The sequence below is a fragment of the Ambystoma mexicanum genome, chromosome 13 (genome assembly GCF_040938575.1).
Source record: "Ambystoma mexicanum isolate Mex_15411 chromosome 13, UKY_AmexF1_1, whole genome shotgun sequence".
Taxonomy (NCBI): Eukaryota; Metazoa; Chordata; class Amphibia; order Caudata; family Ambystomatidae; genus Ambystoma; species Ambystoma mexicanum.
The window spans coordinates 698,681,954-698,705,558 of NC_090938.1; the positions used below are offsets into that span (position 1 = coordinate 698,681,954).

At 44.8% G+C, this 23,605-nt stretch overlaps 1 long non-coding RNA gene across 1 annotated transcript in view; it reads left to right on the forward strand.

Annotated features, from left to right (window-relative positions):
* LOC138521737 (uncharacterized) overlaps window positions 1-23,605 on the forward strand; it is a 184,908-nt gene that overhangs the window by 45,318 nt on the left and 115,985 nt on the right. The window contains exon 2 of the long non-coding RNA XR_011283105.1: window positions 1,919-2,056. This is a non-coding gene — a long non-coding RNA (uncharacterized lncRNA). The remainder of the gene's footprint in view (window positions 1-1,918; window positions 2,057-23,605) is intronic.

The window sequence follows — 23,605 nt, forward strand, 5'->3', positions numbered from 1 at the left end:
GTTAGCCCAACACATGTGTACAACTTTAGAGAAATAGCACATCATAGTCTGCAAAATTCACAAAAAACACACACAAGTGGGATCAGTTAGGGGTTCTAGACCTGTATGTGTACCCCACACGTTGTCACACAGAAGTAGTACAGGTCAAGCTTCCTGGTTTAAATAATTCCAAATGCCGCCAATTAATAGCCTCATATGACCCTCCAACCGGTGCCATCTGTCCCTGTGGTGGTGTACCCTCCCTAGATTGAGGGAGGTGGATATTTCTCCTCCCTTTGTGAGGAATACGGTGAGCAAAGCTTGGTTGTAGAACCTCCTAAGTGTGGTACATCCCATAGAACAGGTTATTGGAACCATGCACGTTCTCAGTATAGGGGCCTCCACACTCTTGTAAATTCCTGCAGTTTCATCCAGGCCCTCACAATAGACCAACATTTAAGTTGCACAGCCCAGTAATCCTATTCACTCATTAGCAATGTCTGAGGCAGGTGCCTGTTGGGCTGCAGGGTGCTGAAAACTAATTTATGATCTCGCGGTGAACACAAATTTTGAATTTACTATCCAGAATTATGAACAGAGATGTAACGTGCAGCATGACGCTAACTCTTTGGGAAGACATATGCAAATTGTGCCAAATTAAGTAAACCGAGAAGTTATAAGTAGTCTGGGTGGCCTAGCAGCTGGGCTGCATAACCCACAAGACCTCAAAAATGAAATCATTGAAACTACTAAATCAGGGGAGCTGGGATTGTCTATTGCACCTGGCACTCCAGAAAATGAAAAACCACAACCACAATTATATAGAACGCTCCTATAAACGAAGAAGTGCCCCAAAGTTGGAGTGAAGAATATTCACATGGAATGTAATGTCCTTAACAGCAGAAAGTATATCTTTTTGAGTACTTCCCTCTTTTTTGATAACTGGGGACGAGTTTCAAAATGGGAAGAATGTACATAAATACTTATGACACTGAAAGAACTTCAAAAAACATACCAAAGAATTCCATAATGTAACTGGGGGTTAGTAATAAGTGACTTATTAATTCACAACACAATAAAAAGTACAAAGACTGATAGTCTGTACTATGGCCTAAATGTACAAAGGCTCTAGTCAAAACTATACATCAATTCTATTACATTTCAGCTTGTTATTTTGCATATGTTTATCTGAGGGACAAACAAAGACCCCACAAAAAGGGTCTTGTTCTGGTCGCCATGTGTTTCGGCCCTTAACTTGTGATGCACCTTCTCCTACATGTTCAATTAGTTGGTTTATTGGGCCATCATCAGAACATAAGAGTTATTCTGTACCAGCACACATGTGTAGAGGACCCCATGAATCACATTTCCTTTAAGGATAAAAGCACAAAATTCAAATACATGTGTCACAAAATTACTAATTGGTAACTTAATTACCATGCTAACATGTGAACAATTTGTCAATCAGGACTAGTTGTGCAGGAAGTGCAAAAATGTCATATGTTTTTAAAAGTATCATGTCATATTAGTACTAACCTGCCAATACAATCTTGCTTCATTATTCTGGCTGGTCAGGTCAAACCTTCCTTTTATTCACGGTTTGGTATCATCACATGACCTACAACATAACAGAGGACCATGAAAAACCTGGCCCCACAATTTGATGACACAAATGATAGCCAAACTTAATCAGGTTATCGGTCTAGTGTGGCAGGTCATCTATTGTATAACAGTTTACAAAAACGGACCCTAATGATGGTCAGCGGCAAGAAAATGGTGTTGCAGAATTGGACAGATTCCAAACATCTAACAGACTCGAATTCAAAGATTGTGTAATGCCACACGTCTGTATGTTTAATAATGATATGCTGCACGCGAGCGTCCAGACGTTGCTGTCAAGACAACATGTGCCAATGTTTCTTATTGTGTTCCCTTACAGGCTCTCGAAACCATAGGAGAGGAATAATGCACAACATTCCGGGAGAGCAAATCAACAAAATCTCATCTGTCGGAAGAACGATGTCTCACTACCGGTTATGAGTTCGGAGCAGAAAGCGCCGGCTTTGAAAAAACCCAGGTGACTAGACTCTATGTATATATTAATATCCAAGCATCAAACTCCTAACAAGGCTTGGAGCCGTATTATGGTGGCCAGCTTAAGTGCGTCTTATCGCAGAGGCCTACCCGATGTCACTATTATCATGAGAAATATTCTGTGATTGCAATGTCAATGCTTACATATGCTGTTGATCTATACCATAAATGCTCCATATAACCAATGGAAACGCCAGAGTAAATACTCAGTGTGTAGGAAAAAGTTTAAATTGATTTTTTATATATGTACCATACAGTTTTGTGTCAAGTGCAAAGGGAGGGGTAACCGGTTTCCTTATAATGATATTGTTGATTCTTCCCATTTTGAAACTGGTCCCCTGTAATCAAAAAAGAGGGAAGTACCCACAATGATATACCTACATGTGGACAACCCTTTGGTTGGTGAGTTAGAATTGTGCATTGTTAATATGAAAAATGTGAATACTGTTTCGTTTTCTGAAGAATATTTTTAGAAACATCTTGGTCTTCCCTCTCTTCTTGCATCCCCGTTCACTGAACAGTCATCCAATGTACAGACCAATGATCTAGAATTACTTACCCAAAAAAAGAACAAACTGATCAGGATGGAATCCCATGGCCAATTGATGTTAGAATATCTAAAGGCGGAGGTGATTCCTTAGGGACTATGGTACGGAATGTTCCTAGAATCTTTATAGATAACTCTAAATTTAAATGCAACTTTAGCAGCGTTGGGAATAAGTGCTCAAGAGATTGGGTTATCTTGATTATTGATACTGCAGAAGAGGAGACTAAGAAACAGAGCAAGAACTTGATACTTTGGAAAGTAAAATCCAACACGATTGTGTGATAAAAGAGCAAACTAGAAAAAATCAACGAAGAGATTGGGAAATGTAAACAACTAACATTAGATTAAAAAATATGGAAATTAAAGAAAGACATTGACAACTATAGAGAAGATAGAACATACCTGTACCTTGTTGAAAGTTGTAGGGTATAACATAAACAGGTTTAATAACTAACACTAGGAGACAAAGATTTGTGACTTTCTCAAACACATCAAATAGCTCGGGCGGAAGTGACACTGATAGTGCTAGTGTACCTGTGTCGTCTTTAGCGACTGTGCTTCCTATCCCGCCCACTCCACAATCTTTTATTCAGGGGCACGGAAGACTTGGAACAGTGCGGGGCCCCCTCGATGCAAACCCAACAGTGGAACCAAACACAACAACAGGGGTGGTGATCCCCATTTTTTTTCTTACTGACTATTGCCTTTCTGAGCAAGAAATTAGTGTCCTGAGTAAACATCAGACAGGTCAAGACCAAAAAAAGAAAGTGTAACTGGCTTAAAACACCCTTCCACTTTCCTGCCGACAGTCAATATGGTTAGCCTGTGATCGTTGACTTTGAAAATAAGATCCTCACAGAAACCAAATCACTACTCTCCTCACATTTCCATTGAGACAATTTAAGTAAAGAAGTGCCTTAAAACAACTACAACAGAATCCAGATTTTGTGATTAAGCCTGCTGTTATCAGGGAGGGGGCATAGTTCTGTGGTCACAGCAAGCATATACAGTAGATGCGAGGAAACACCTTGATTATCCTATTTTCTATAGGAAACTAGAACATGATCCCACACAAAGACTAAAAGAGGAGATAAGTAGTCTTGCCACCCATGCATTTCTGCAAGGTTGGATAGATGCTGACGAAAAACATTCCTCACAAGATCAAACCGTATGATAACTGCTTTCTATCTATTACCCAAGATTAATAAGAACTACGGTAGACCACCAGGTAGACCTATCGTTTCCACAATAGGATCTTGTTTGGAACCCTTATCGCTCTATTCAGATTTTTTTCTGAGACCCTTTGTAAGGAAAAAGCAATCTTTTGTCAAAGATACTACAGAAATGCTGATAATCCTGGGAGAAATTGAGATCGGACCACATGATCTGTTAGTGTCATTGGATGTGGAGGCACTTCACACTAGTATCCCAAAAATGTATAGTGTAAAAATTATGAAGGAATTCCTTGACCATCGCCCAGCAAGCGCTAATCATGTTCCCACAGAATTAATTCTTGAGTGCCTAAGAATTGCACTACTCACAGAAAATTATTTCATTTTCAATGGCAGTTTTTACAATCTGAGTCATGGCACAAGCATGGGGGCAACTTTTGCCCCACACATCGCCAATCTTTATATGGATTCTTTTGAATCTAAAACCATCTATAACGAAGACAACCCTTACACATCTAAAATCATGGGTTGGCATTGATATATCGATGACGATCTTAGGATTTGGAAAGGAGGTGAGGATGTTTTGCACCTTTTCTTCACATGGTTGAAAGAACAAGATCCATACATCAAATTTACCATGAATTGTGACAATAATCAGATGGCTTTTCTTAACTTACCAATAAGTAGATCCCCTGACGGGAAATTTGAAACTACCTTGTTTCGAAAGCCCACTGATAAAAATACTTAACTGAAATACGAGAGCTTTCATCCTCTTAGTTTAAGGAACAACCTACAAGTGGGTCAGTTTCTCTGGGTTCGGAGAAACTGCAGCTCTGATGTTGAATTTTGGAAACACAGTAAAGATTTGAGTGATCATCTCCAACAGAGATGGTATCCTATGAGAATTATCCAAAATGCCCGAAAGCGGGCTAAACACACCCAAAGAGCTGATTGCTTAAGTCCACGTACAAAGACCAACATACAAAGACCAACGTTGATAAAATCACGCGTATCACCACATTCAGTCGCTTAAGTAATGAATCCACAAGGCTTATTCTAAACAATTGGAAGATGATACAGATGCCAGATTTTACTCCTGCCAAACTTTGGTTTGGCTATAAAAGACCAAAAAATCTCAACAATATCTTGGTACAAATCTTTGAGAACCCGAAACCCATCCAAGATGCACAAAGAACACTATGGGATCTACCACACGTAATGGGCCACTACAGATGTGGAGGGTGTTTGGTGTATCATTTGACAGAGAACCTGAAGGAAGTGGACCTGTACGGCTGGACATTGAAATGGAAATTGAAATCTTTTTCAAACTGCAAATCACAATGGGCGATTTACAGTATCAAATGCCCATGTGGTCTTACCTGCATTGGAAAACCCATACGGGAAGTTAGGCAGCACATTTGTGAGCATCGTTCATGCCTGAAGAATAAAGTGGGTGATCAGCCCATGGTAGCCCACTTCATCCGGCATCAACATAAACCAACAGACATTTTGTGGTTTGTCATTTAAACTGTAGAAGCACCCCCAAGAGGAGATGACCAGGATTTGAGACTTAGAAAGGCAGAACAGAAGTGGATTTTTAAGCTTAATACTGTCAATCACGTATTGAATACCAGTATAGAATGGGGTCTCCTTATGCATAACAGATAAATAACTATTGCGGGGATCTTCTCTTTCTCTCTCTCTTTCACTTGCTGTCCAGTCTTAAACAGAGATCGAGTGGCTTGTCCAATATTGTTCTATAACACCCTTTTGAATTGCCTGTTTTTTGATTATGTATATGGGCATGTACATAAGCAGCATTTCCACATTGGTACATATAGAAAACTCTCGTCTCCTCCTGTCCCTTTAGCTTTCTCCTTCTTCTTGTCTTCCAACACCTTCAGCACCTGCTTCTCGTTCTCCTGCACATTCATATCCCTCTCCATCTCAGTCTCTCCATGCCTGCTCACTCTACTGCTCCAAACCCTACACTCCCCCCTCCTCTGTGCATTTACAGACACCCGATTCTAGACTCTGGTCTAGCTATTGTCTGTGGCCTGCATATGTGTGCAATGACCACTCTAAGCTGGGGATTCTCCATGCATTGAATATTCATATGAATTCAATGTGCCTCGGACCACTCGTTGCGCCCTGTGGACCGAACCGTCAACAGGACAGTCCACTATCTTGGAATTTCCATTCACGTAAATGCATGGTAGAATGTGGATATGGTGCTTGCATTTGAGCAGCAATGGCAAATGCTCTTGATTCTGCTCACGCGTCGTAGCACCTGCAAGACCAACATTCTGTTGAAACCTCAGGTTGGTCATTCTTACAGTTTCCTTATTGCTGTTACCCTCTCACATGTACGCAGGACGATGGGCTCTGGCAGTTGCTTAAACTTCAAATGGGGACTGATTAAATGGCCAGTTCATGTTTCCTCGTCGCGGTTCCTCTCACAGGCCTGCATGACCACAGGCCAGGGTGGTTGTGTTTGCCATTCATAGCGATTGATTTAGAGGGCTTCTTGTGGCAGGCCCTTGTTTCAAAACCCTGGAGTTGTTGGGGGAGACCAGAGCAGACTCTCTCTCATACCACCCCCAAGCATCCCCTCACATAGCAGGTGATGGTACTCAGTCCCCTGAGTCACCCCCTGTTATCTTTCTAGCTCCAAACAAACGATCAAAGAAGTTGGTTTTCTAACTTTAAGGCAAAGGTAATCTCGGTAAAGGTAGACAATCAGAATAACAGCAAACTCTCTTACCTTGTCTTCAAACTCAATATGGATATTAGGGAAATACCTGAGTCCCCCTCTCCCAGCCTAAGGAAACAGGCGTGGAGTGGAGGCGTCAGGGAAACCCTTGGTCGGGAAAAACCCTTGTAGCTGGGGATTGTTGAGAGTTCCCGACGAGGACTGTCGCGGCTCGTGAGCGTCGGGAGACAATCCCCGGAGGTACGAAGGAGTCGAGGATGTCGGTGTCCGTGTTTTTGCCTCTGACTGTTGATACAAACCAGAAAGGTAAGTGTTCTGTCTTTTATGGTGAAAGATACTCAAAAGGCGGGGAGGAAAGGAATCTCGTACCTTGGGAGGAATTCTAAAAGGTTTCAGGTGTTGGTAACAAGGTGGCTGGCGTTCGGCAGTCTGAGAAGGGATTACTGGAATTCGTTCTGAAGATATACAAGGTAAAGATAAGTAACGAGTACTATTTGACTGATCTAAGAGAGCGGGAGATAAGTAGCGTACCTACCCTAGCATATAATTCCTTCTGTGAGAAGTCGTGACTTCCATGGAAGAGGAGGAGTCTGGGTACTGTAGTTCAAGAGGTGGAATGTGTCTGCCTTTGCTAATACAGAGTGGGAGAGAAAAAAGGTTAACTGCGGGTTCAACTGAGAAGGGGAGAGTTGTGAGAATCGATGAGCTTACTTACTGGGAGGCAAGTGCCGAAATGACTAAGTAAGAGTTGGGTGTCGGGAATGGCTGGCCTGTGAATTGGTCCGCGAGGAGGCAACTAGCGGAACAAGAAAAAAGGGATTAAGCAAGCAAAGTAGGAAAAGAAGAGGTTACGTAGAGCGGTCTGGGATATCCAAATGAATCCTAAATTACTCACGGAGCGTGGCTCACGATAGTCGTAGCAACGCGCTGGTCCATCGGTGTTGATGTGGGAAATACTCTTCCGTGCTGACGGGGAGGAGTCACACCCTCCTGATCTGATCGAAAGACTGGACCAGCGCACGAAGGACTGGGCGCCATTTTGGAAGGATAACTTCGCACCCCTTGTACATACCGCCAACGGCGCCACACAGACCAATTCCGCGTCGCACTCGTGACACCCCCACACATGTCATCATGGCCTAACTGGTGAAAAGTCACATACCTCCCCCATTTCCTGTGAGCCCCCCGCTGAGTTATTGATGGGGTGCCGGGGCAAGAAGTCCACATTGTCCTATGTAAACCTATATAGTTGTAGAGAGAAGAGCTGAGGCATAATACAAGGGTTGGTTTCTTTATTTTTGGTAGGCCATACACATGGGCTAGTACTGGTAGCAAGACAAATATTGTGCCCATTAGTTAGTACCCATTAGCCGGTCCGATAGCACAGCGAGTAGAGCGCTCGCTTTGCCGTCTGTGCAGAGCCTGCTGGCGCAGGTTTGAATCCCGGCAGGGCCAAACTCAGCCGTTCATCCTTCTGAGGTCGGTAAATGAGCACCACACACCGTGGATAATAATAAGCAGCGCTCAGATACCTGAGGGTTCGTAGCGCTATAAAAATGCTAAATTATTATTATTATTATTATTATTATTATTATTACTACTTAATGGCCTCTAATGCCAGTTTGATGGACATACACTCTTGTTCTATTATAGCACAGCTAAGCTCTTGCTCAACGCCATTGCTGATCTGGGAAAGGACTGTCTCAGGTCATATATAGGAGGTATTATTCTGCACTGCAGTATTAAAGTGTCATGATAATTGGACAATATTAGGAGGGGCAGATGGCAAAAGATTGCTTGAACTTCCCAAAAGCTTCCTTTGCTTCAATTTTCCAGTTGAGTTGAGTTTGACAATTTCCCTTTAGGTCGTCAGTCAGCAATACTGCACGTTTTTAAACATTTGGTATACATCTTCTATAGTATTGGACTAAGCCAAGGCTTGTAGGTCTTTTCGTGGCTTTGGGAGGTGCAGATCTGTTGTACCTCTTCAACATTGTCTTCTTCGGGTTGCAAAGTTCTCACCTTGAAGCCAAGAAAGCGGACCATGGGCATAGTTAGATGGAATTTGCTAGGAATTGCTTGCAGCACTGACTTACATATTGTTTGAAAAACTTGATATAGGTGTTGAATATGCGTACAACAGCTTTTGCTACAGACAATGTCATCCAGGTAGGCTCCTATGTATGCTAGATGGGATTAAAGGATTGTGTCCATGACATTTTAAAAGGTCACTGGTGCACCATGGAGGACAAACAGTAGTACTATGAACTGGTAAAATTCCAAGGGTGTAGAAAAGGCAGTTCTTTTTTTCTTGATATTTTGAGGCCAAAGAAATCTGGCAGGACCCTTTTCTGAGATCTAGGGTCTATATGTACTGAACAGGCCTGTTTGTCTCAATCATTCCATTTAAATGGGGCAGAAGTTATGCATACAATTTGGAAAGCTCATTAACTTCACAGATGTCTACACAGAACTTCTGCATGCCATTTGCCTTTTCCACAAAAATGATAGGAGATGACTGTGATGCTGGAAATGCATCGGAGGGACAGGACCTCCATATCCTTGTCCTTTACTGCTCTTTATCGTGTGTTCTGTCATGTTTTCCACGCAGGAGTTCATGTGGGACTCCTGGCGGTGCAGCTCTCTCTCTTTTGGTTTGGGAACAGACCCATGGGATACCCTTATGGCACCTATGGGTAGGGATGCAACCCTGTGCCCCTAGTGTATGTTTTTGGGCACCTGTGTGTGACCCACAGAGCAGATTATGGGCTGGTGGCAGCTCCATGCTGAAATGCCTGGCGCCCTGAGCGTCCTCCATTTTGGGATACCCAAGCCCTGTCATTGAGAATCGGTAGATTCCAGATGGAGACAAAATGGCCCCCATGGCCTGTTACCTTGATCTTCCCAAAGTCCCAGGAAGCCCTGCCTCTGTCTCTTCCCCCTGACTGGCTGTTGGGTGGAAGTTCCGTATATGGTAGTGTGGGGAAGTGCCGACCAGACTGGCTGGAGCCTTCTCAACGACCGTATGTTGTGGGTACGCCTGTGGGTGGGACCTGGGTGAGTGGAGTGTGTGATGAATATGCATTCTATGTTGTGGCTGTCTAGTATCTGGTGGTTGACACAATGGTTGGGACAGCCCTGCCGGAAACCAGTATGAATGCAGCTTGGAGTGTTGAATGGCTCGGTACTTGTCCCAATACACATAACTTGTTGTGAGTGTCTGGAGAGAAGTGAATGGCCTGAATGGCCCGTGTGCCTGATTGGCTGCCTGTCTGCATGAATGACCGTAGTCGTGATTGGATGCTTGAGTGTGACCCAGCGGAATTAATGGGAGATCAACAGTATATCTGGGGACCTCTTACTGCTAGGAATCGTGTTCAGAAGCTGAAGTCCACTACGACAAGTAACTGGAGTAACTGAAGCTTGATCTTGAAACCCTGCTGGACGAGAAGAATTGCTGTTGCTCTCTTTCGCAATCTGAAAGCTGCTGTACTTCAAGATCTGACCCAGTGAGGACCTGGTAAGGCGCCCTCTTCCCGAGCTACGAGGGACCATCATGCACAGCTGATCTTTGCCTAAGCTCCCTGGTAGACAGACCTTCGACAGGCTGCCGACCTGATACAGGGATTGCTGTGGAACTCCAAGGAGAAGTGCCCGGACTGTTGTCCGCCACTGTCGCTGACCGCTGTCGCCAACTGGGGCTGCCGTGCTCTCGTTGCCTAAGAACTTCATTGATCCAAGGACGCTCTTGTCCGCATCGTCGCTGCTGTATCCTGCTGGAGAAGGCCTGACCGTCGACGCGTACCGAGGAGCATCCACCGGTGGGTTTCCCGCCACCCAAAGACCACAGAGACCCCGACGACTCGACACCCTTGCTGGGCCACAGTTCTTCAAACTCTTTGCGGTCTAGAACTATTGACACCGAGGTGCCCCGCATGCCTCTTCCTGGCAGGACGTTTACGCTTCCCCGTCAACGAGCATCGCTAGGAACGACGAGGCCACTTCACCGTCGTAGCTCGACCTGTTCTGCGTCGGACGATCGACGACCCGTGACTCCTGCCTGAAAGGGAGGACACTCGAGAAGGGTTGTCGATTTCCCCGACGAGGAATGCTACAACGCCAGGTACTTTGGAGTTGCAGAACTATTGGAAAGTCTAGTGTGAACAATATATGGACTGGGCTTGTATCTTTCTTCTACAGGTTGCCCAGGTGGGGGGATCTCCACACAGAGCTGTGTTTAACGGTAGTTACCAGTATTCGGCTAATTGCTTAACCATCTTGCTTTCCTTCCTCTCTCTACTGCTGGTTTCCTCTTTATTTTGATCTGTGTCATTCTGACCGTATGCACTTTAAGGAGATCTAGTAACGTTAGTGGTACCACTTTAGAATTGTATATATTTGCCATTGTTGATTTTCAGAGTACAAAGTGAGTTATCGTGTATATGACCTTGAATATTAATTATATAAAAACTGTGTTTTAACCGATACAGTGTGTGGACATTCCTTCGTGGGTGCTTGGGGACTACACTGTACTTAGGAACCAGCTTGCATCACCTCCTGAGAAGCTAGGCCTTGATTGCTCGACTACGTTACCATAATAGAGAATCTCGGCAGGGGTCTCTGTGCCTCCCCTCTACCATACAGAGAGCAGAAGTGCAGACGCCCCCTCCGGTCTTGACAATGACCATTGCCGTTGATGGGGGATAATGACGCACAGGTCCAACAGCTCTTTGACATCTTCTCGAATGGCTTACCTTGCCTAGCGGAGTCTCAATGTCATGCTCAAAGCCTTTGGAACACTGGGGTAATTGACAAGGATGTCTTGGTGCTGCAAGAAATAGCATAGGCCTGATTCTTGAGTTGGCTGTAGCTTCTTCAGGATCATTTTATTTTATTAATGCAGGTAGGATTGTAGTTCGCAATTATTCCCTGTATTACTCGAACAGTAATTCTGTGTTCTCCTTCTAGTCCTTCAACTAGTTTTTGTGAAAAACCTGGGTAGGCTTTTATCACTTTTCTTGTCTGACACAATAATTTAGGTCTCTGAGCACTTCCAAGACTTCATATAATCCATACCATTTAGCTAATAGCTTATTCTCAGAATTGAATTGAAGAACTGGAACTTTGTCTCCTGCTTGGTATCTTCATTGGAGAGCGTATTGGTTTTAAAGCCTTTTCTTTTTATCTTGGCTCTCCTATAGATGCTGTCTCACCAAATAGTGTACCATTTGGATGCAGCTTTGCTTATCTTGTACCAAGTGGGCCACATTTTGCCCTGTGTCTTGCTGTCGGAATCCGAAGAAATGTCCCTCCCTTCCTCCTCACCTGGGTCTTCCACAGAGCTTTCCTCTGGATCCCTCTTCTTCCTTCTAGAAGTCTTTTGCTTGATGCTTCCCTTCTTGTCTTTCTTTTGGTGTAAATAGGGTCTCTCTCCTCGGGATGCCACACTGTCGGTAGGGAGATCCCCAACAGTGTGGTCTCCTCTAGAGTAAACCCCCAAACAGGGAAAAGCCTTCTGGCTGAAAAACCCTGTAGGTCCGAAGATGGAGAACTGGACTTGTAGTTAAGTTTGAGTGTGAGGCAGTAATGTTGCTGTAGTTCCTGGGTAAGCTGTAACGATACAGTGGTTCTGGGTGAAACAGTAGGATATTGGGGACCCCAGGTAACTTCCTCAAGGCACTCAGAACAAAGAGTAGAGGGCGGCTGGCCAGAAGAAGGTAATGAATGACAGTGGAAAGAACTTGGGAGCAGATGAGTCAGCCTTGCACCAAACACGGGCAGCTCCAAAGGAACAAACGAGAAATACATGTAAGAGGAGCTCCGGAAAGAGCCAGAGAGAAAGACAGAGCAGAATAAAGGTCGGAATGGAATACCCGAGAGTCGGGGGGCAGACCTGCAACAAGCACAAAAGACAGAAGAGGGAAAGTGAAGGGTAACAAGAGGCAGCCGGGAGCCGTGAGGAGAAAAGAAAGATGGGAAATATGGAAACGAGAAGACTGCACAGAGCAAAGAAAGAAAAGCAAAGGATGGCTACATAGGAAGGGAAAATCGGAACTCCAAAGATGAACTCCCTAACAGAGAAGGGCTGAGGAATGCTATCGCTGGCGATAGAGAGAGAGCATAGCCGCACGGAAGAATCCAAGGTGCAACGCACCGAGGCGCCGTTGCTGTGTCAGTATATGCCGGGTGGCGACCATCTTGGAAAACAACGAGACCGTTACTGACAGAATCATGATGGAACAACCTAATGGCGCCGACCAATGATCCCAGATCTTCCAAGAGGGCATGATACTTGCTGGCTCTCCCAGTCATGTTGTGGCAGGTTTAAAATGTCTCAAATGTCTCCACCATCCACCATCTAGAAAAGAGAAATAAATGGATGGAGGTTTATGTAATCTTGCGCATGGTGAAAATAACCCACTTTAGCAGGTCATCCCAGTCTCTGGCATCTCCAAGGAGCTTTTACAGAAGATTCTTGGTTAAAGAGGGTTTGGTTAAATCTCTCTACTAAGCCATCTATCTGGAGTAAGTAAACAGAGATATGTAGGGTGTCCTATATAAAGGAGCTTTGTTAGGGAGACAAATGTTTTGACATAAAGGGATTCCCTGGCCTGTTAAGCATTCCTTCGGAGACCTCACCCGGGAGAAGCATGTGGCCAAATATTTGAGGGTGTTTTGTGTAGTATTGCTCCTCGGCAGAACATGGTCTGGATATCTAGTGGTATAATCTAAGATAAGGGTCTGAAACCTTTTGGCTCTCAAGAAGTTTTAGACTACAACTCCCATCAGCTAAAACCAGAATAGTCAATGGTGAGGGATAAAGGGAGTTGTAGTCCAAAACACCAGGAGAGTCGCAGGTTGCAGACCCCTTAACTAAGATAACCAGGGTGATCTTCCCCCCTTTTGGAAGTATTCAAGGGTCCCATAAGATCAATCCTAGAAAAGGTAATGTCAAAAATGGGAAGTGGCTGCAAAGTGGCTAAACCCAGATCATTGCATTATTGCGAGGCATCCTCTGAAAGATCGGACATGCCTTGCAGAAATGTTCTGTTTATAAATTCCCAGCTAAAATAATTGGCTTAGTATGTGGTTGCGGGTCTTGCCTATTCCTTGGTGACTTGATGCTAAGCTGTAAAGTTTTCTAAAAAGTTGTAGATTCAAAAAAGCATGCATACAAATTCAGAAAAATTGTAATTACAGCCATCAAATTCATCATGTTCAATATAGAAATGTTAATTATTCACCAATGATCAATTAATAATCCACAAAATAAATAATTAAATATTTATTTAAAATGTCTAGAAATGTGTGCCACATTCCAAACACTGTATACAATTAACATATAGATCATGTAAAGCCACAGCAACTTTTAAATAGCTTCACAAGAACTATCCCTCTCTTATCCCAACCCTAGGACTGGCCAAGCAGGAAAGGACTACCTGGGTAGAGGGGCTCAGCGTTGTGCTCAGGGGAATACTCCAGGTGAGACGCATCATTCTACCAAGGAAGAAGAAGAGGAGGACGAGATCACCGAGGCCTTGGTAGACTGTACTACATCTGCCTCCCTTCCTCACATCGCATCTCTCTTGCCCAAATATAACCACAACTCCCAGAATCCCTGTTTTCCTGTTTTCGGCACGAATGCTCCAATCATTCTTCCCCACATCACTTTGATTATTCTTTTCTGAACCCCCAGTCAACTTGGACTAAACACTACCATTCCCACATTTCCCCCCTGTTCCTTTCAGGATAATCATCCCGGTCTGTCTCACCCTTCTAAGTTTATTAAAACCCCTGGTACGAGGGTTGTAATTCCATATAGCACCTTTTCCCCATCCTACCACGTAGGACAATCAGACACACTAAGCTTTCCCCTTTCCGACACAAACACTTTTGTACACCACGAAAGAGGACGGACAAACACCAGAGCCGTTTTTCTGACATGTCCCAACACAAGGGTCAAGCAAAGTCAGGCAATTGACCCGAATCACACACACCTGACGGCCCTTTCCCTTCCCCACAGGGATAAAAGGTGGAGCACGACGTCATCAGACGAGCAAGGCAGACCGCACAATAAGACAGCTATCCAGGCACGGCAGTTCAAGAGGAGGAGAAAGACGGTGTGAACCGAGAAGGTGACAAGGAGAGAAGCGACCTTGGCCTTTACGACCAAGGCCTGTGAAACCTCAGTGGAAGGAATTGTAAGACTGCGAACAATAGCCCAAGTGTGTTGCAGCAGATGTCAACGGTACATGGAGCGTGCCTATGCTGATAAGCAGGACAGAGGGAGAGTCCTGCTACCGTGGTACCGGCCTTGACTCCCGATACAAAGAAAGCTAAGCAGTTCATCACAGCCAGTGAGTCAAGGGGAGAACCAATAAAGAAACCGAACTGTGTTGAACAAAAGTAGCAAACGGCGGATTACAGAATGTGCAAAGAGCTGTTGATGTAAAAGGGGAAAGCCAGCTGTAGATGAGCTAGGCACCACATGGGTGCTCACGGGCGAATACCCGATTGTTGAAACTACTATTACCAGAAGGCCTTGGGAAAGGCGAGAAGATGGTCAAAGTGGTCATACGTGGGTCTAGTAAAATCCTCCGTACAGTCGAAAGTCTTTGACCCACAGATGATCATGAAGAAGGGAAGTGAATCCTGCACCATAAGAAAGTAGAAGGAACTGTGAGATTGGCCAGAGTGAACCTGAAGGAGGGATGCTGATGAAAAGGGGCGAAGTCTAAAGTCCCAAAGAACTGTGTATCGACAAGAGTGAACCCGGCAGAGGGTTGTCCACCTTGAACTGTTTAGAAAGACATTAAGATTTGAGAATATAAGCAGAGGAGATTGTGTTGAAAGCCAAAGTGAACCCTTCCGAGGGAGGCAAACAGTTGAGAAGGATCTGCACCTGAAGAGGGGGATCCAGGGGTGAGAACCTCACACCCCAACAACACGTGAATGCAACCGAGAAATAGTTTTTGAATACAAGCCAAAGTGAACTCGACAGAGGGATGCGAATATTCGAGAGGGGTCTGAGGCCCGGAAGACGGGGACCGAGGGGATGAAGAATCAGCACCTCAAGTGCAATACAAAAATCACTTTTTGTTTGTTGATTTTGAATCTATCAGGCCAACGGAAGCAGGAAAGCTAACCTCTGAAGGTCAGGATATTGTTAAGAACTATTTGGGGATCCGAGCCCCGAAGAGGGGGAATCCCGGGATGAAAATTCATCACCCAACGTACATACTGAGAGGAATATTTGTTGTTATTTTGAATACATCAGGGCCTCGAAAACAAGTGACTTGGCCATCGACGGTCCTGATAGCTGAGAACGGAACTGTTGTCTTGTGCTGGGAAAGCTAGAGTGTGTGCTGTGCTTCAGAGTCCCGCCTTGTCCCGTGCTCAAAACCTGGGCAAGGGAGACCACGACTACCTCATCCTTGCATATTATTTGTGAACACTTCTTTATTTCTTATGAGCCCGATCCCACACTCTTTTGTATTTAGCGTAAGGATTGGCAATAGGTGTTTCTTAGTATACACCTTTTTATTTTACAAGACGCCACTAGGACTGCCTTATTTTGATTTGATGGTCGTAGCTTGCTCGCATCTTAGATTTAGGCGTAGATTAGGTGTTTTTCCACCCTACCTATGCAGTTTAATAAACACCCTTGAACTGTGATCAATTGTGTCTGTCTATTCTTGATAACATGCAATCCTTACAATCGTCAACCCATGTCCTTCCTTAAGTTCTTTGATGGTGAATGGACAGGAAATTCAACACAATTTTTATCTTTGTTGACTCTTCTTCAGGAGTAGAGAATCTGAATTGATATGATAGTTTATTTATAACACGCTTAATACCCAGAGGTTTGTAAGAGCGGACCCGGGGATCGAACCTGTGTTGCTCTGTGTCGTCTTGCTCCCAGAGCAGGCACGTTGCACCTGAGCTATCCGCCTGATTTCCTAATATGTCTGGCTATTGCCAAATCCTTTTAATATTAATTCAAATTACATTCTTCTAAGAGGAGATCCAAACTCATATCATTTACATGCCTTTTGATTTTCTCAGTAAACAATCAACGCATCTTTCATCATTACATCATCAGTATCAATGCATTTTAGAGTACTTAGGCATAATATTACACAAATAAAGTTTGTGATTTAGTAAAAAGTGATTGTGCCAGAAAGGTGGGTAATCTATAGGTGCTGCTAGCAAGAGGAAGAGGCCTTTTGAATTGATAAATTGCAAGCTTTTAATACAAACGGAATGAATGAAGAAATAGATTTAACATGTTATGTATACATTTGTATAATTTTGGGTGGACATTTTGAATTGGACCTTCTGTATTATTATTTAATGAGTGCTCAGAAATAATAGTATCTGGTTTTAAATAAAAAAAATTGGATAGATTCGAAATTAATGTTTGTTTTTCTGAATTTTGATAGATCATTTTTGAATCTCTAACTCTTTACAAAAGTTTGAATTAATGGAATAGTCTTTATCATTATTTTCTGACTTAATATTAGTATTGGTTGAAGAGTGTATTCAAAGGAGGAGTGAATGATATTTCCCCAGGTGTTGTGACCTTTTTCACACAGTATGGTCATTATCATGGCGCCACTATTTATTTTTTAATTTATTTACGTATATTTTGAAACATTTGCTGTGCAGCCATGTAATTTAATTAGTGTTAAGTGAAAATGTGCCAGATCCAGAATTGCTTTCCTGAAAGGGTGGGACTTGTACCTAGTAACGGTTTTGCCCCCTACCTGTAGGGTTACTCTTGACTCAATAGAGAAGCCCCCTGCTTCAGATGAAATATGGATGCGTATTCTGTATGACCTCCACTTTTTCTCAGTGGCTGCAAGTTTGGGGCTAAGAGGAAGGGATCCTCTTTCATGTGGCGTAAAACAAGGGAGTTCAGTCTCACCCTGAACTTCATATGGGGGTAGCAAGTTCTTACTCAAGCCTTTTAAGACAGAATATGTGGACACAAAGCTGACTTCTCTGTTGGTAACTTACTAGCGGTTTCTCTGTGGGATCGCTATTGGATTGCTTGTGCTATTTACCACTCTTAAAACCTAAAAGAAAGGTCGGCAGCAAGTAATAATCTTCCCTCAAGCTTCCCACAGAGCTTGTAGCAAGGAAACAGAAAATATTGTAGTTCGGGAGGATATCTTGCGCCCCCCTTTTGTGAAGCCAGATGAACATAGATTGGGATCAAGCCCAGTAAATGGTGATTTTTGAATTTTGGAGTCTAGAACTCACAATTATAAGACTACGGGAATTTCCAATACTCATTTGACTCAATAGACCTATCCGTACAGGATTGGAACTCTGAATTTTCAACATAAGATCAAGTGTGATCATTTGACATTGAGATCTCAAATTTAAGAGATATAGGGAGTGTACATGGGCCTTGAGAACGACCGGTGGTCGAAACACGTCTCGGCTGTGTTTTTATCTAGAAGAATTAAAAACATTCATATTGAAGGAACACTTGGAGTGACTTTATGAATAATGATGTTGGACTTGTAAAAATGTAAAACTTAGATCAAGTGTATGGTGTGAGCGCAAGATATCCTCCCGAACTACAATCTTTTCTGTTGGTAACTTACATTGTATTCAGGAGGTAATGTTTACATATGTTCTTTACTGTGGGGTCCCCCTCTCGCATTACGAAAACCTGATCACCATGCTTAGACAGCACGACTTTAACCTTCCTGATAATAGTTATTCACTGCCGTCCCTCACTCGTATGTGTATACCACGTTTTACCACAAGTGCTGGCTTAGCCACAATCCTGCCATATGTCTCTTTGGGAAATTGCATTCTTGACCCAGTATGTACTAGTGCTCAACTTCTCTGAGGTATTTCCATATCCTGGCTAGTAATGAGGTCCAACCCAGCAATTCTTGCGGTAGCTTGAAAGGGCAGGTGATCCAATTATTTTTTTCCACTTTAATAGATGTATCCAGGGGTAATAGGTGGGCCCCCAGTCAGGCTTCCATAGATCGATCCCACTTCAAACACCATCTGTTACAAAGCCAAATGGAGTCCAAAGTGGATGTACACCATGGCTACTGTTACAGTTCAACAAAAGATTTTTGGGGGAAATTAAACATAAACGTGGGCCAACACAAAACAAGGGCGTTAGTCAGCCAGACGAATTAAAACAATGTCCCCTTGATCCAATGCCGGTTTACCTCAAACAGTCTCTCTGGATCACGCACTGTCTCCCTGCACAAGGGGGTGATCCAATTATTTCTTTCCACTTTAATAGTTGTATCCAGGGGCAATAGGTGGGCTCCCAATTAGGCTTCCATAGAACGATCCCATTTCTAACACCATCTGTTACAAAGCCAAATGGAGTCCAAAGAGGATGTACACCATGGCTGCAGTTCAACAAAAGATTTTTGGGGGAAATTAAACACAAACGTGGGCCAACTCTAAACAAGGGGGTTAGTCAGCCAGACAAACTAAAACAATGTCCCCTTGATCCAATGCCCGTTTACCCTAAACTGTCTCTCTGGATCACGCACTGTCTTCCTGCACAACTTTGATTATGCGGGTGGCGTTCTGGATTCCAAATGATTTCTCCCTGTAGCCAAAGGATGGGTAGTGTACTTGAGGTAGAACGAGGACTCTTGCTGCAGTAACAAGTTTTCTTGCAATAGCATCCACAGCATCTCTGAAAGGCGATGTAGAACAGGAGGCACTCTATGTGCCTGGGCAGGTGTTAAAGTGCTTCTTTGGTCTTGGGACCTGATGCTGTCGAACAGTCCTAGCTTACTCTCCTCTTTGCTGAACTGATGCTCACTTGGCCATGTGGACGTGTCTCTAGGCCTGGATGCTGGCCCTCAGGCTGTTAGCTAACCTCTTTGCTTGTCTGCCATGAGATCATTGCCCTCCCACTCATTACTGACAGTTGTTAGACTCTTGCTTTACTGTCTATGGCTGTCCTTACACCTCCAGGGAGCTCCCCAAACTCTACCTCTCATGTCATCTTCTTCCTTCTTGCCCCTGCTTTATTTTTCCCATTCTCAGGACGGCTCTGTGCTCTCCTCTCCTCCTCGATACCCTTCTCCCCCAACCTCTGTTCTTTACTTTCTTCCTTTCCTTGATGTTCTCAAAAGCCATGCCTCTCCCCTCTTGCTTGATATTCTCCTCCAGACTCTGCTTATTGTTCCCCATCTACAACATTTCCAACTTCAACCCTCTCTCCCCCTCTTTCTCCCCTTCACCTCTTTCCTCCTCCTGCATCTTCAGCTCTCTCTCCAGCACCTTCATATCTGTCTCTGCCTCCTCCTCCTGCACCTGCAACTTTCACTCCACTGTTTCTCAATGCCCACTCACTGTGCTGCTCCAAACACCTATACTTTCCGATGTTTTCTCTGGGCCTTTATAGACCCCCCCTCCCCACACCGCCAACCTTCTCCCTGGCCTGCACATGTCTACACATATGTGTAAAGGGGACTATGAGTAGGGGATTGACTATTTATGAATATTCTGTTGAAGTAAATGTGCTTCGGACCATGTGTTCCGCCCTTCAGCTGTGCATTCAATAGCCCACTCCGGCATCTTGGAATATCCTCTGGCGTGCATGTACAGTAGAATGCAGATATGGCACTCACATCTGAACAGGGTCGACAAACCCTTGGTTACAGCTTGTGGACTGTGTCACCCGAGAGAGCAAAATATTGTTGGAACCTCATGTTGTTAATTCTTACTGCTTCTTTGTCACTATTCTTTGCTTACAGGACCGCAGTACTGCACTCCACAGTGGTTGCTTCTAGCTCATACGACGACTGATTGAAAAGGCCACTAGGTTCTGTTTCCATATTACTATTCATGTCTTGTGGGCCCACAGGATCGCGTGCCACTGGGTTGAATTTGCCTTACTGATTGGCTAACTCAGAGGAATTGCTGCTGTAGTAGACTTCAGGTGACTGTCCCCAGTTCCAGGCCCCTGCTGGTGCAGAGGGCAGTGGGAGGGTGGGGAGGGGACACCAGAGCATGTCCCCTTTACCACCTGTGAAGAATGCTGAGATTTTGTCACTGCTCCCCGAGGGGGAGCCCCTTCCCATGAGGCCATGGAGATGAGGCTGCTACCCGATAGTCCCCCTGGGGGTGGTACTCACCGGGAGGATCTCATGGGGACAGACTCCCTCTCTGGGGATCAGGGAGGACATCTCGGGAGAATGCAGTACAACACCCCTCACCCTCCACCCACATTCTTTACCTCCCCTCAGTCCTTGAGGCCCACCTCCGTCATACCCCTTGTCCCATGCCACACACCTCCATGATACACTCTCCCATGTATTTCTGCGAGGTTGATCAAGCAGCAGTCACTGAGACGAGGAAGAGTAGGGCTGACTGGACTAACACCACCAATGGAGACACTGAGACGAGTAGGAGGCGCAGAGGCATTCCAAGCCCTCCAGTGAATTGTAAAGAGCAGTCTAAATTCCATCATCCATCACAGATGATTAAAAGTAAAGGACTCACATGGGAGTCAGACCCTCCCCGTAGGCACCACAAGCAAGGAGGACGTCCCGCTTGGGAAGGAGGTGAAATGCTGACTGGGACGCGAGAGGGAGAATCCAGACATCCCTACCCGGTCCGCCCTGCACAGGCAGACCGAAAAGCAAGGACAGGGGTTTGAGCGAAAGAAGCCGCCGAACCACGTGGTCGCTGAAGGTACAGAAGCTGCCTGGATCTTAGAGGGGAAAAAGATATACCCCATAACCAGCGTCTGGGACCTAGAAATAATAACGTGGAGAAACTGGAATAATTATAATACCTGGCAGGATAGTGAGCTTGGTAGAAAGGGAAAAAGATACAGTGAAGAAAAACAGGTCTGGGTCCTGAGGAGGAGAACATCCTCATTGCTCACCTTCTTTGTGGCAGTATCTGGCACGATAGTGAACCAGGTTTTCCCAGAACGAGCCACTAAAGAAACTTGGGTCTGGGACCCACAACAACTGCCTTGTTAAGACTTAGAAAGGCCAGGGGAAGGGAGGCATTCCCCCTAGCATTGTGAACTGGGATAAAAAGCCTGACAAAAGACCAAGTGAAGGGAGGCATTTCCCCAGGCATTGTGAACTGTGATGAAAAGCCTGACAAAAGGGCCAGAGGAAGGGAGTAATTCCCCTGACATTGTGAAACCATAAAACCAAGACAAGAGAGTCCAGGAGAAGAATCATCCCCCCGGCTTGGTGTGAGAAGACAAAACACTGAAAGCCAGACACCCGGAGAAGCGAGGCCTTCTCCAGGAACCCAATAGGGAAGAAGCAACTATGGGCAATAAGGAATGTTGATGTTTGAACTGGAACTTTACCTTTTTGAGTTTGAATTGAGAACTTTACCACTTTTTGGCATTACAACCTGGAGCTCTGTTTTGTGCCTTGGAAAGGGATTGAGACCTGAGAATGTAGTCACCCCTCCAGGTAAAGATCCCATATAACAACTGGAACTGTGATCTGCTGTCTAGAAGAAGGGAGTCATTAGAGGACTAAGAAGATCCACTACCTCTTTAGTTAGTGTGAGGGACAGAGGTAGGTTTTTGACATAGGACGATGGACTATTGATTTACACAGACATCTTGACAAATTCATTAGCCTTTTTAGTTGAGGTAGGGAAACACCTGTTAAAGTCAAGGAAAGTTAGGTTTTCTCTTTCTTTTCATCACTAATACACGTTTACTTATTTATTTTGTATTTATTGAACATTTGCATGACGCCTATACATCAAAAATCATTTCCAGGCACCACAAGACAAGGGGTTGGGGGGGGCACAGAGGAGAAAATAACAGTAATGGTCCTACTAGGCCTTGTGACATTCGGATCATGCAAGTGCAGTAACAGGAAGTGCAGGGAGACGGGAAGAGGGAGAAGTGCAGGAGGGAGGGGGGCTCAGGGGCCGGGCAAGTGCCAAGGGAAGTCCAGTAGGGCAAATGGTCAGTGAACTAGGGATGGGGGTCAACTAGTGCGAAGGAGGGGGGTAGACCAGACCCAGTAGGCTAGTGGGGGAAGGTTGCCCGAGGGCAAGTGCTGGTAAAAGCGGTGAGGGGGAAGACTGGTCAAAGGAGGCGATGGCCCCAGTAAAGCTCATGAGGGACACAGGAAACCAGACATAGAGGCAGGTGGAGACTTGCAAGGTAGGGGGAGAGGGAAGGAGGAGGAGAAAAGGAAGTTCTTGAGAAGCTTCTGGAACTTAAGGAGATCCGGCACAAGGCAGAGGGGGCAGGGAGTCCGTTCCAGAGGGAGGATCCTGCTGAAGAAAGAAATCTATCCCACAGTCGCTGCTTGGAGACACATCTGACCTGGAGAGAGTTAGAGCTAAATAACTCCCTGAAGGACTCTAGCAGGGAGTTATTTAGAGACAGGGAGTTAGATGTAGTGAGGTCCCAGTCCCTAGAAAGCCTTGTGGATAATGCAGAGGGTTGTGAATTTGATCCTTCCAACCACAGGGATCCAGTGGAGAGATTTTAGGGCTGGAGAGATGCGGTTCCTGGCCAAGGATAAGTCTTGGAGTCCTATTCTGGATTAGTTGAAGAGGGCAGAGGGGGGAAAGATGCAGATTAAGGAAAAGGCTGTTACGGTAGTCCAGCCTGGAGAGAACTAGAGCTCTGGAGACATTGAGTTTCTGGAGGAAGATGAGGAAAGGGAGAATGCTTCTGAGGAGTTGAAGCAGAAACGGGAGTTGAAGATTACACCAAGGCTTTTAGCCTCACATGAGGTGGAGGGGAGGGGGCCCAAGGAGGGTGACCAGAGAGTAGGAAGGAAGGAGGCGGAAGGAGTCCCAATGAGAAGGATCTCGGTCTTTGTTTTTTTTGTTTTTTTGTTTTTAAACAATTTTTATTGGTTTTTACAAAAACAAATAACAACCAAATCACCCGACAGTTCATTTTCAAGCTTCTTAGCATACAAATTACATATCTTTATTACTGTCGTGCTCCCCTGTGTCCCCTTAACTCGAGCTTCCACCATTTTCCCTCCAAATACCGTGTCTCTGGGGGCTCTTCCCCTTCACTGCTCTTGGGCGTATCATGTTCGCTTGGGCTGGTTTGCGTGGATCCCAGCAATGTGGCCACCAGTTGTC